Raw genomic sequence first — 13,382 nt, 5'->3', positions numbered from 1 at the left:
AATTAGTGAAAGAGTTTTGATAACAGCTCTAAGACGTCAATCTTCAAAATGTTTTATAATTTCGCGATGCGTGTTCTGTTAGAGATGTTAGAATTGGTATGTTCTTGTCGTTGTTTATTTGCTAGTTATTATTATATGCTATGTACTCTGGGAGCGAATTTTGTATATGCAATTACCATTCGTCGTTTATTTCTTTCAATCCGTTCATTCCAAGCCCAAAGAGCTCAATCCAACGTTGAAATGTAAAAAAAGCGGCACCTTTTCTTTCAGCACCGTGTCCACAAATAGAAGAATCATTTATGAACTAGACATACTCTTTAAATAGCAAAAGAAATGTCCCTCCTTCAATTAGTTTGACTTAAAATTTTAGCTTTCTAAACATTCTAAAGTTTTTTTAATTTTTATAATAAAAGACTAGGTATATATATATAGGTATATATAAGATACATTACATAAAATACACTATTTTTATATATTCAAATATTTAATTTTAACATTTGTATTATTTTTAATTTTTAATATCTTATTAATTTTAATTATCAATATTTTTACTCGAGCATTGTAAATTTTATTCTCGAATACAACTTCAAGTACTTGCCTAATAATTGTACCTAATAGCTACATAAAAACTAGTAAATAATATAGCCACAAAAAAGCATCTCGATAATAACCAAAATAGTTAGAAAAGGAGGTAAGTATAGATATTTTTACTATCAATAGGTGGATTGTTTGATACAAAAATTGAGCGGGTTTATACCATACTTGCAAGCAAGCTACATTAATTGGTTTGTGGTAAGCGGAATATATCCTACAAGTTTACGTTCAGTCCAATGTCTCATCACTCCTAAGTCTATTGGTAATTTATATTTAGTCCAGTTTTTGAATATGGGCAATTTTAATTTATATTTTTATAGAATAAGTTAATTAAAGTATTAATAAAAATCAAATTATTCAATCAATATTGTGTTCCACGAAGGCACATTCAATATCCAAACATGCTGAGAATAATACAATATTCCTTCAAACAAAGTTCGAAAGCAACACCCCATTTTTATCGTCATACACAGGATCACAAAAAAAATCTTAACTATAGAACACTATACTGAATGTAACAATAAAACACTGAAAACTTTGTTTTCAAAACGTTAATGACGAATTTAAAATTCTCCACATTCAAAATAAAGGCCTTAAGCTATCTTTGTTAGAATCTATGGAAATCAACAAATTAAAAAACACAGATATAATTCTGAATGACCAGCTTGAGACAAACAGTTCTCCCCTCCTCAACCTATTCCATTAGAGACTATAAAGTGTAAACCCATGCCAAAAACAGATCACTTGAGAAAGGCAATCAGCCGAAACAGCTGTAGTGATAAGAATTTAAAATAAATTTTGTGGAAGTTTTGAAAACAAAGTTTTCAGTGTTTTATTGTTACATAAAATGAATTTCCATCAAGTAACGGTCGAATCCATCAATTACTATACTGAATGTTGTGTTGCCTACTTTTCAGTATAGATATAAGAAAAATACACTGTAGTTTGTAACAGAGATTATGTAAGAGACTGTCTTACATATCTCTGGTTTGTAAGGATACCAGATAAAACTTTTAACGGAATATTGTGTTGCATATCTTCAGAATGTCTAGTTTCCACAATCTTCACAATATTTTTAAATAAAAGCGAATAGTATAGAACACCGAGCTTCTTGTACACAATTTTATGCTCTTGACTACTATAAATTCTACTGTTCTGCTGAAAAGTGTTACAATTGTGCTAATAATTTCTTTTTTCTTAGATCGCTTTGTTTACTGTTCTCATTACAGTTGTACCTACTGGTATAAATAATGTCTATTTGTACTATTCCTAGTTATGACAGGTTTAGACAAGCAAAATTAGTATTTTACCAGGTTCCAACACCAAAACTAAGTTTTCAACACTAAATACAAATATAATATATATATATATATATATATATATATATATATATATATTTATATATATATATATATATATATATATATATATATATATATATATATATATATATATATTTATATATATATATATATATATATATATATATATATATATATATATATATATATATATATATATATATATATATATATATATATATATATATATATATATAGGGTAACGCGGGCTTATACGGACCACTTTTTTTTATCAAGATATATTTTACGATGTATAAACATTTTATTAATGAAAAATATATCAATATACTTAGTGACTTTTTCCCTAACATAATATCCATATATAATATCTCAAACATTTAAATAAATTATATAAGGACCTTTTTTTTTAAATTGTTTCTGTGGACCAGTTAACCTAACCGGTTGGGTTAGGTGGACCATCGGTGGGCCAGTTAACCTAACCAGTGGTCCACCTAACCTGATTAATCGGATTGATTCTTTTTAATCTTCCTAATCAGCTAAGATACTGCAGGTTGATAAAAATACATTGTAATTAATCTTTTAGGCTGTATTTAGAAACAAATATTAAAATATTAGCAAATATTATATTCAGTCACATCAATATTAAAATAAAACATATTCTTATAATGGCCTTTTGAATATGTAACTGGATTTGGTAAACTACACACTATATCCTCATAAGAAATAAAACTGAGATCCTCGTCTGTGTATTTAAAAAGATTTGAAGGATTCTGCTTCTTTAACAAAATAATTTCATAACCGTTATACAATTCTTTTATGACTTCTGCAGCATAATTTCGGGAGATTCTCTTACCGTGCACTTTTACAATAAGGTAATTTCATTCACAGTCATATTCATTGGGCGGGTTATAAGTCGTAGCTTCTTCAGACTCAATTTCATCAGAGTAATTAGAAGAATGTTTATATGGCGGTTCTTCCTCTGATTCAGATGAGGAGAATTGGAGAACTTTGCGGGTAACCTTTTTTTTGTGCGGACGTTTTTTTTTCTAATTTTATTTTGTCGTGCTTCGAACCTCTCTTCAAGTTCAGATTTTACAGGAGTATTAGTTATCAGAGATTTACCCTTTCTTATGTTATTATTAGATTTTCTAGGAGCTGCTTTTACAAATGACCCAACAGTTTCTGGAAAAACAATTTGTTTTTCATCGCCAGGTTTATTACTGGGGCAAACCTGCTGTATTTTGGTCACTCTATTGGGATATTTTTAACATCCCTGCTGGCTATTGTCAAATTTATTTAAATCGTTATCTTGATCCATTTGAACGTCTGAACCTTCATTAGATTAGCCTATCTCTTTTGACATATTGGCATTTGAATTAGATCGTTTGATCTCTTTAGACATATTGGAAAAGTTGCCGATACATATGTCATTCGTCAAAATAGAGCTTTCCAATGGTTCTAAGCATCGGTCTATAACGAATCACGGTAGAAAATCAGCGTCTATAAATATATCATTAAAAGCGCATATGCCGAATTTACGAAACCACTGTTAATATTTTGAAATGTAAATGCCTTTGGATAGGTATCACCTACAAGCTCGGCAACGTGGTATATAGTAATTACATTGCCGGGGTGATTTGTCATCCACCTATTACTAGCATCATAATAATATTTTTTAAAAGGACCAAATACTCATAAATCTAACGGCTGTAGCTTGTGACTACAGTGGGGTGGGAATGTTAAGAGGATAATTCCACTTTTCTCAGCATAATCTAGAACCGTTAAATTTAAATGGCTCTCGTGGTTATCGATTAAAATTAATTTGGGCCTTTTAGGGTTTGGTCTCTCACAAGTGACAAAATGTTTTAAAACATCTAAAAATAGTTCTCCCTGCATCCATCCCGACGATGTGGCATTTCCTTTAGTTCCAATAGGTGCGTTTTTCAACATATGATTCTTAAAATGTTTTCTTGGGAAAATTAGATAAGGGGGAATAACTCTTCCTGTACAGCCTACTATAGAATATAAGGTGACTAAGTTTCTCTTTCTGCTGAGGTAACTTGTCCAACTTGTCGTATACCTTTGGCTGTGATTATTTTTGGGGGCTTATAAACAGTTAAACACCCTAGAACAAAATAAATTAAAATTAAAATCAATACATTCATATTTTTAAGTAAAAAAACTTGACAAGTAGAAAAATTATATACAAACCTGTCTCGTCTAAATTATAAATACCTTGCGGTTAAAGATTATTGGTTTCTAGAACTTTTTTCAAATTTTGATAAAATATGGCAACATTATGACGGTTGAAGCTCGTGAATCGGCTTAAACTAGTTTGCTCTGGCGTTCTAAGGGAAAGATTATATCTCTTCAGAAAAGCCAGTATCCACTCTTTTCCGGCCATCATCTCTTTAGTCCAATTTTCTAAACCTTTTCTAATATTTTTTTGGTTTGCTGTAGCATAATCAAAGGCCAGTTTACGTGCTTCCTTTAGAGTTAAGCCGTAGTGCATCATTGATGATTGTTTAATATATTTGGCAAGGGCCTCTTCTTCGGCATTAGAGAAAACCTTCAGGTGTTAATCCTTAGGGCTAAAATTCATATTTTCAAATCCAATAGCATCGGCTTTAGCTTTAAATCTCACAACGTTGTTTTAGGTATTTGATACTCTCTTGAAGTTTTTCGAACTCCCAACCTATTTTCTACTACCTCTCGAACAGCGTTCTTCGAATTTTTTAGATCAAATGAACGATTTTCCGTTGTTCTTTTACGATTACGTGGCATTGTAACCTGTAAAATTAAATGATTTTGTTATAACACGTGCGAAAATGTTTGTGGGGTTAACTGGACCAGGACCAAGTAACCTGACCTATAAGTGATCCAGTCAACCCCACTGTAAAAAAAATGTTATTTAAATATTTTTCATGTTTATCATTTCGTAATAACTTATAATTTGCATAAACACGTATTCTACAATAGTTATTGTACTTACCTATTCAGCCGCTAATAAAATACAACTAAAACTGAATCCCAAAAATGTCGTCGCAAAAATACGTTAAAAGTAACTTTCCATCTTAAAAAACCACAATCGACTGCAGACGAAGACGAAACAACAATTAAAGGTAGACCGTACCAATTCTGCGCGGGGTTTCGGCACAGCTCGGAGATAATCGACAAACGTTTAACAGCACAATACAGTGCCGCGAAAAAATTGAAAATAGGGTGGTTTAGTTAACCCGACGGTCCAGTTAACAAGTCAACCAAACTGTCCCCTATATATATATATATATATATATATATATATATATATATATATATATATATATATATATATATATATATATATATATACTTAAATATATAGTAGTAGCTATAGTAGAAGGGGACAAAAAGTACTCTTTTTAGTTAACAAAGCTTTCGGAAAAAAATTTATTTGCATCATCATGGTGCTACAATAAGTAAAATTATTACCATTATTTAAACCATTTATAAAAAGATAGATACCAACAATTTGAGCAACTTATACCAATTATTGGTAACTTTAGATACTAGAAATCTATTAATAAATACAATTAATGATCAATAATATCAGTTTTATCATATAAGGGATATATAATACCTCTTCTACTTCTTAAAATAAGTTTTTTTGCCTCTTCTTTTTTAGAAAACCCAATGTTTCGAACATTTCGGAACTTTTTATTCGTCTCTATGAAGAGAAATTTTACCAGCTCACTAAATCATATAGCAAACTACTCCTACGTAAGAATCGTCTTCTTTGTGATTTGACATTCTTTAAAGCCTGCCGAGACCATAAAGTCATTCCCAAATTTCTTAAAATTAAATACGATATTTTTTCTTCTTCTATCTCCCAAATTCTTAGAAAGACCAATTTTGCGCTTCTCCGTGACGCGATTCATTCCACTAGACGAAAAATAGTGTCACAAACATCAGTATTTTTAATATCTGGTCATTTATTAATTCTTTGAAGGTACATTATATCTTATTGGATAGTTTCACCCGAATCAACACATAGATAGCCCCAAACACAACACAACAACGTTGAAACCCATTGCAGTCATTCATAACTTTTCTGATAATCCTATTTCGATCATTGCCACTCAAGCTTTAGCAAAAGGTTTCAATTACTCTGTTACTCCAAGTCACATTCCAATTTAGACAATTATCTCTCAAACTGAAAAAGGCCATCTCCAGTTTACCTTTCGAAGATGCTGAAATAATCAGACAAGACTTCTCTAGAGTTCTTAGCAACTGAAAGTCTTCTACTCTAACTATTAGGCAATTCGAGAAAAAAAAGCCCCAAAATAACTTCAGTCAAATCGAAATCAGTCAAATCGAAATCTAGTCATTCTTCCCGCCGAAAAAGACAATGCCACCGTCATCCTAAACATTTCTTATATTAATATACTCTCAAATCTCACTAATACTAAAGACTACAGACCAATTCATAATAATCCAACAACCTATCTTGAGAAAACAAAAAAGCCATTCTCAATAGAACCTCTTTTCTAGTTGACATAAAACAACCTCTAATTCCTCGTGGAAAGTCTTCCAGACCACCTCGAATATATGGCCTATCAAATATTCACAAACCCGATATTTCTCTACGTCCCATTGTCAGTGCACACCACAACTGCCCTACACGACTATTGGGCAATTACTAGGCCAAAACGCTATAACCTATCGCCGAAAATGCTTCATTATTCATCAAAAATTGTTTTCATTTCTTCAAACTTCTTAAAAAATACTGTATCTCACCGTCAGACATTGTTGTAAGTTTCAATATCGTTTCACTCTCCACAAACATTCTTATAGACGAAACTCTGAACTATCTGAAAACTAAATACAGTATTCAGCAAGACCACTTATCTCTCATTAAACATTGTATATTTAACACTTATTTCATCTTCCAAAATCAATTCTACAGACAAATAAATGGTGCCCCAATGGGCTTCCCACTATCTTTAGTAATTGCCAATATCTTTATGGAAGACTTCGAGACCTGAGCACTATCTACATCAATGCTCAAATCCACATGTTAGCTACGATATGCTAACGATATATTCGTCAATTCGCCCCATGGTAGGGTTACTTTGGTATCTTTTCAAATCCATCTGAATGGTATACATCCTAGTATCCAGTTCACGATGGAAGTGGAAACTGATTTATTCCTGCCGGTTCTCGACGTTATTATAAAAAAAAACTCTTTTTTTTATCACTCTGTTTATCAAACACCAGCCAATACCAATCGTTACTTGCATCCCAACTCTCATCATCCCTTCACAGAATAAGTCAGTCATTAATACGTTTGTTTGCAGCTCAATACGCCATTGCGATGATGCAAGTAAACCCGCTGAGCTCTCTAGTTTAAAACAAGCTCTCATCCAAAACGATTAACGAGAAAATCACATCAATTCAATAAAAGCGAAACTATGTTTTGTTGTAACTTAGGACCGACCAGTAAATAGTCGTTAAAAGACTTTTCTGAGACGCAATATACACAACTCGAATTTTATTTAAAACACTATCTGGTTTCACAACGCAATGATTTGGAATATAATACTTTCCCTTTTTCTTTTCGGCATTAGGGACTAACTGCATATGACCTATATCAAGATACTCCTGCATATGAAAAGAATATTATTTTTTCAAACTTGGTTGTCGAGATAAGCGCCGTTTCAATGATAGCAGTGTATTTAAAGCAATATCATAGCTATCTTGCAAACAAGGCGGCGATTCATGAAAAGGCAAAGACACAACATATTTACTTGAGACGTCCCGATTATGCGTTTCCTGATAAATATTTTTGCACAGAGCGTCTTCTTGTTCTGAAACTGGCTTTTGCGGTATGTTTTCCAGTTCCCAAAATTTCGATAACGAAGAATCTAGTGGGTCTTCAATATTTGAAAGACAAACAAGCGAAGTCGACGAAAGGTTAGGTGTGCTAGTAGGACCTAACAAAATATTTTTAAAAACGGTATTTAGAGCATCAGGTTAACCCGCTTTACCTTCAATTTTACCTTTTAAAAACACCTTCGAAAATATGCTACAACCAATTAACAAATCAATGGATTGACTACAGTTAAATTCGGGATCGGCTAACTTCAAATTTTTAATATAATTCCCGTCAATATGTCAATTTTGGTGCTCGGCAAATCCGAGCAAACCCGATCAGTAATAATAGCCTCTAAGTGAAACACCGGTGACTCCTTATTACGAGGTTGGTTAAAAAAAAAACTTATTTGACCGTGATTCAGTTTCGTTTGCATCGAATTGAGTCCGTTAACTTCAAATGAACAAGGAGTTTTAGGGCAGCCTAATCTACTGGCAGCTTTGCGACTAATAAACGAACTCATTGAACCCAAATCTAGAAGACATCTCAAGGGCTGTTTACACCCCTTACTATCAATCGCGTGAACTAAAACGGTACCGAGTAAAATTTTCTTTTTTGTTTCGTTTTTCTTCCCGACGAAAGTAGCAGCACAATGTTAATCAACGCGATTCAACCCGGAAGACCGTTATGTTTAATATTAATTCCTGTAATAGTATTAATCTTAGCTCCTCTAGGTTATATATATATATATATATATATATATATATATATATATATATATATATATATATATATCTTTTTCCTTAACTGGTCAACTGAGTACATTTCATTAACTCTATTACTTTTTAAACATTAAATCATAAAAAAACATTGAGAATTCAAGTACCTACTGTTTACTTTATTGTCACCGAATACAACCCTTTATACAGATTCTGAATTACATGTGGCCTATCTTTTAGAATAATACCCTGGCAAATGTAGTATATTTTACCAATATTTTGTAATTTGTTTAATGCATAGAACAATTTTAATTTTTGTTTTCAATACAGTTTTCAGCACTATATATATATATATATATATATATATATATATATATATATATATATATATATATATATATATATATATATATATATATATATAAGAAAAAAGAAGTACTTGTGACTCGTTTGGAAAAAATATATAAATGTTTTGGATGGGTTGGAGTTAATAAAAGGGGCTTTAACTATTTATTATCTGGAGCTTTCAATTGTGTTTACAACTATTATCAAGAGCTGCTAAAAAAGACAAAATATCTTACAAAGTTGAACTAGAAAGAAAAAAATTTTTGTTAACTCACCAAATAAAATTAGTTTGGTAAATAAAATTGCTGCTAATACATCTCAAAAATAAATAATACAAAAATGTCTTAATCTAATAAATGCTTTTCTGAAATTTTAGTATAATTTTAAGAACATTTTCTTAACACAAAAAAAATTGAATTTATAAAAAGTTAAAATAACGACCAATTACAAATAAGCCTCAATGTCATAAATGTCAACTTAAAATTTTTATTTTTGACAATTATATTGCCAAAAATAAATTTTGTTTAAAAATTCTTTTTTGTTTAGTATCAATAAAGAAGATTCATTCACCATTGATAGATGTCTGACAAAATGTAACAGATATATGGAAAATTAAATCAAAATGTAATATTTTACAAGTTTTATACATAAATTATAAAGAAATAATATAATTATAAATTTTGCTTGGATTTTTAATTTCTGTTTTTTTGTTTAAATTATTATCACTTTTACTAATACAAACTGGGGCACAATAACTTCCAGATAGCTCCAGCTGGCAGAGCAGGTACAAGGGTGTACCTAAGAACCAACCAAGATAACGAGAAGCTCAAGCAGAATTTTATTTCTACGAGTACGGCGTTCCACACGTGCACGAAAAAATCGGAGGTGTCAAAGAAGCTAGTGATGAAGGCAGCCCCCGGCATGGACCTGGATGAAGTAGAGTCCGAATTACGTAAGCAGGGAATAGTCGCAAAAGTGACAGAAATGAAAGCAAGACAGGATGGAAGAACTAGTAAATCCTATCTACTCCAAGTAGATAAGCAGCAGGATCTGAAGGAAGTAAAGAAAATCAACGGCCTCCAGAACATAAGAGTAAGATGGGATGCTTACTCAAAGCCTTCAAGAGCTACCCAGTGCTTCAACTGTCAAGAGTTCGGGCACTCGGCGAAGAACTGCTTTAAAGCTCCAAGGTGCATGAAATGTGCACTTGGTCATCAAACAAGGAACTGTCCACCACCTAAGGGAAAAGAAAACAAAGTCAGATGCTGCAGTTGCCAGGAGGAACATACTGCTAACTATTCAATGTGCAAGAAACACATTGAATACTTGGATCAACAAGCTGCAAGAAGGAACAGGAACCAGCCACAACGTAAAGCCACTCCACCGCCACCGCATTCATTAACCTTCAAGACGACAGTAAGCGGACTATCTTACGCTCAAACCACAAAGGGAACTCAACAGCCAACCTCCAAACCAGAAGGAGTCAAGAGCGCTTGGGCAGAAATCAACAAAATCGTCAATGTTGAGAAGATGATGACCATACTTCAGGACATGAAAAAGGAATTGCTCGCAGCTAAATGATTTGCAGAACATGCAATGATTTTCCTGAAATACGAAGAGATCTACAATGCCAATTAAGCATCTATGGATCCTGCAGTTCAACATAGCCTCACTGCGGCTAAGAATAAACGAACTTCGAGAGACGGTAATAAGACATAATCTAGATGTCATTTGCCTGTCTGAAACACGCTACATGATGGAGACTCAACTACCAAGGATCACAAATTATGACGGATACGAAAGGAGGGACGTGCCCAACGATAGAGGAGTGGCCATCTATGTTAAAAATAACATAGAATGGAACCAAGTAGTCATGGAAACAAACCACTTTGAAAACGTGGGAATCAAAGTAGGTAGTACTAATATCTTTTTTATTTACAGGAGCAGTCAGAAGAACTAGCCATCGAAGAATTAGATGCCATGCTTAACTCAGCACCAACCGTTGTCTTAGCAGAAGACTTCAACGACAAACATACATCATGGGGATGTGTGACGGACACAGCATCAGGAACAGCACTACTAAGGTACTGCGAAGACAGGGACAAGATGTTATTCGCATCAGACGAACCAACAAGAATCAGCCCCATGAGAGGACATAACAATTCAACGTTGGACTTATTCATCACAAAGGACGTCATTATAGAAGATGTTAGGGACAACTTCGAATGCAGTTCGGATCATAAACCAGTCACAGGAAGGCTGACATCAAGAAGCACAAACGCAAAGAAGCGATGACGCAAAAACAAGAAGAGAAGTCGACTACGAGTACAACAGGATCAAAAGAAGAAACGAACTCCAAATAGAAGAAGACCACACCAGCCCATACGAAGTAGCAAGGATCATCAGAAAACTGAAAGGAAGCAGAGCACCAGGACCAGAAGGAATCCATAACATCACCCTCAAGGAACTCCCAAAGAAGATCATAGTACAACTGTACTATATCTTCAAATACTGCTTGGAGAAAGGACACTTTTCGAACAACTGGAAACACGCGAAAATCATACCCCTTCTAAAACCGAAGAAGGGCGGAAGAAGACCAGAAAGCTATAGGACTATTTCTCTCCTAGAAACCATGGGAAAAATTCTGGAAAAGATCATCTACAAGAGACTGATGAAGCACACAGAAAGAAGAAGAATTATCCAAGAAGAACAATTCGGATTCAGAAAAGGAAAGAATTGCAAACTTCAATTAGCAAGAATCATCAGCGACACCAAAATAAAATTCAACAGGAACCAAAGGACAGGATTTGCCATACTGGACATAGAAAAAGCATATGACATGGTTTGGAAAAAGGCACTTATCTTTAAGATGGACAAAGCTAGACTTCCTAACTACCCAATCAACATCTGTGACACATATCTAACTAACAGAACATTTCAAGTTTCAGCTGACCAAAAGATGTCAACAATACAGGATATACACGAAGGAATGCCTCAGGGCAGCATCTTATCTCCAATTTTATATAACATTTTTGTTTCAGACCTACCAACAGATCCAAGAACTTCAACAGCTCTTTATGCAGACGATACAGCAGTGTATGCACCCGGAAAAGTCGAAGGAAGAATCATCAGAAATATGGAAAACCACTTAGAAAAAATCACGAGATACACGGAAAAATGGAAGATAAAAATCAACGCCTAAAAGACGCAGTTCATTTTTTTCAGCCAGGGTACGAGAGCACCACAAAACGAAATCAGAGTAGGAGGCAACAGGATCCAGGAAGAAGACTCAGTCAAATACCTAGGAGTCCACCTCGACAGAGGACTCAACTTCCAGGTGCATACACAAAAAACTAAGGTAAAAGCTAATGCAGCTAAAAGACTAATACTCCATTTCATTTTTAGGACCAGCCCGCTGTCCAAGGCCAAGAAAATTCAGTTGTACCAGGCCCACGTGAGATCGGTGATATTGTATGTAGTCCCAGTGTGGAGTTCCATCGCAGAGACACACTGGAGGAGATTAGAAGCTACCGAAACATCATGTTACAGGATCATCGACGGAACATCATGGAAAAACAGAGTAACGAATGCAACCATCAGAGAAAGGCTCCAGTACACACCACTGAGGGAGGTGGCCGAGAAAAGGACCAGATTCTTCTTTCACCAGGCTACAAGAAGACTCCAAAAGACTAGGGACATCCTCGAGAAAAACAGGATCCAGAGGATGCATAGAACCACGCACAAACTGATCGACCATCTGATCAGGGTCTAGCCGGATGGTTGCCGGAAAACAGCCAAGCAGGGAAGTAGGTACGATTCCGTAATTAGTACCTACAGAAAAAGACGAGGATAAAACCACCCAAAAAAGTCCAGGATGCCGAGAGGAGAAATAACCAAGAAGCTGGCGGTGCAAGTGCGAAACGCTGAAAAAAGAAGGCTAAAATGAATCAGATACCTGAATGCAATGTAAATTTTTATTAGGCAATACATGTTTTTATTTTTATTTTTATTTTTATTTTTATTTTTATTTTTATTTTTATTTTTATTTTTATTTTTATTTTTATTTTTATTTTTATTTTTATTTTTATTTTTTATTTTTTATATAATACAAACCATTTCCAAAAAAGTCCTTTTGTATTACTTTCACTACATAAAATTTTAATGTTATCAAAATCGATAATATGGTCTTTATCGATTACATGCTCTGCCAAAGCACAAGATGGTTTTTTTAATTCTGCAATCACATTTGTGAGAAATAATTCGATTTGAAAGATTTCTTTCGGTCTCACCAACATATTCAGCTTCACACTGAGTACAATTAATGCTGTATACTACATTGGTTATTTCAAATTTGTCTATAGGATATTTAATTTTGGAATATAAAGATAAAACAGTTTTGATGTTCTTTGTTGCTATTTTTATATTGTCAATAACCTTAAGTGTTGGTATTAATTTAGATGTTAATGATGGTATAAAAGATAGTGAATGATAATATATGTTCTGATTGTTAGATACAATGTTTTGAGATTTAGCAAAAAATGGTGTTAAGTT

General features: G+C 33.3%; 1 protein-coding gene across 1 annotated transcript in view; it reads left to right on the top strand.

Moving 5' to 3' along the window:
- Positions 1 to 13,382, top strand: part of LOC140448794 (uncharacterized) — an 853,042-nt gene that overhangs the window by 65,637 nt on the left and 774,023 nt on the right. The gene's annotated exons all lie outside the window — the stretch shown is intronic.

The sequence above is a fragment of the Diabrotica undecimpunctata genome, chromosome 8 (genome assembly GCF_040954645.1).
Source record: "Diabrotica undecimpunctata isolate CICGRU chromosome 8, icDiaUnde3, whole genome shotgun sequence".
Classification (NCBI taxonomy): Eukaryota; Metazoa; Arthropoda; class Insecta; order Coleoptera; family Chrysomelidae; genus Diabrotica; species Diabrotica undecimpunctata.
The sequence above is the reverse complement of the archived record's forward strand: the minus strand, read 5'-3'. Positions and strand labels throughout refer to the sequence as shown.